The following is a 1788-nucleotide window of genomic DNA, read 5'->3' on the forward strand; positions in this document are numbered from 1 at the left end:
CCAAATTAATCCCAAAAAATTCGAAATTAATGAATTTGTAGGAAGTGGGATTCAAAACCTTGGCCTTTCAAAGAAAGGATGGGGTCCTATCCACTCCACCAACTAATTTTTTATGCTTATTTAGAACAAAAAAACATTTTATAAAGACTTGTAAGGTTATATTAAAAAAAAAGAACAATTATAATTCTAATAAATAAATTCCCAACCTAAGCAATAATTTAAATATTTAACCACAAATCACAATAAACACACATTACATATATTTAGGAACCAAGCTACTATATGAAATTCACGCAAACAATCAAAGCTACTAATTAACAAGAAAATTAACCAACAATCCACACACACACACACACACACACACACACACACACACACATATATATATATATATATATATATATATATAGGGTGTGGTTCTAGAGAGAACTACATTATTTGTGAGAACGGGAGAACCATCAAATCTAATGCATTCACTGTAAAAATTAATGCATTCGCTGTTAAAATTAATGCACTCAAAAAAATAAAAAAAATTGCTCCCTTCAGGATTCGAACCCAGGATCTGCATTCATCCAACAAGATGATGTATCCACCGTAGATCTTGATGATCGAATGGCTGAAAATGGTTATCCGTTCTTTTTTTATTTATGGTTCTTTCCTGAACCTCTCCCTATATATATATATAGGGAGAGGTTCAAATAAGACCCACTAAATAAAATTAGAACGGAGAACCATTTTAAGCCGTTCGATCATCAAGATCTACGGTGGATGCATCATTTTGGTGGATGAATGCAGATCCTGGGTTCGAATCCTGAAGGGAGCAAAATTTTTATTATTTTCGGATGCATTAAATTTAATAGCGAATGCAGTAATTTATATAGCAGATGCATTGATTTTAATGGTTCTTATGTTCTCACGATAAGTGTGGTTCTCATTATAACCACACCCTATATATATATATATATATATATATATATATATATATATATATATAGGGAGAGGTTCAAGGAAGAACCATAAATAAAAAAAGAACGGAGAACCATTTTCAGCCATTCGATCATCAAGATCTACGGTGGATGCATCATCTTGTTGGATGAATATAGAACCTGAGTTCGAATCCTGAAGGGAGCATTTTTTTTAATTTTTTTAGTGCATTAATTTTAACAGCGAATGCATTAATTTTTACAGTGAATGTATTAGATTCTATGGTTCTCCCGTTATCACAAATAATGTAGTTCTCTCTGGAACCACACCCTATATATATATATATATATATATATATAAACGGAAATTTAAATGAAATTCAAATTAAATCACTGCACACATTTCCACATTTATATATTGATCACAACCATATACTAGTGAACCTGTACAGAATATATACAAAACCCAACGAGCTTATGCCACTTAGGAACTCACAACTCAAGCTTAATTATATATATATGTACCGTATATATATAATGACTAATGAGTAATGAATCTAATGATGTGGCCGGGAGTTTTTAAATTTTAATAAATAAATTAATTAAAAAAATCGGTTAATCGGTTAACCGGTTAAATCGATTAACCGGTTTACTGTAAGAGTACTAACCGATAATCGTAACTGAACCGAAATCGATAATCGATTTTTTCGATTCAGTTACGATTTTAATCGAAAAACCGGCACCGATTTACCAGCCCTAATTATATGTCCTACATATTAAGCGGTCCCTTTACCGTATACTGAGTAGTGAACATATTCAGTAGTACAATACACATTAGTACCCATTACTGTTATGAAAGAAAAGG

The 1788-nt window shown here is 31.4% G+C and overlaps 1 protein-coding gene across 1 annotated transcript in view; it reads left to right on the forward strand.

Moving 5' to 3' along the window:
* The window catches only part of LOC131008566 (uncharacterized), a 590934-nt gene that overhangs the window by 527277 nt on the left and 61869 nt on the right, over positions 1-1788 (forward strand). The window lies entirely within an intron of this gene.

Source organism: Salvia miltiorrhiza, chromosome 2 (genome assembly GCF_028751815.1).
Source record: "Salvia miltiorrhiza cultivar Shanhuang (shh) chromosome 2, IMPLAD_Smil_shh, whole genome shotgun sequence".
In the NCBI taxonomy this organism is placed as follows: Eukaryota; Viridiplantae; Streptophyta; class Magnoliopsida; order Lamiales; family Lamiaceae; genus Salvia; species Salvia miltiorrhiza.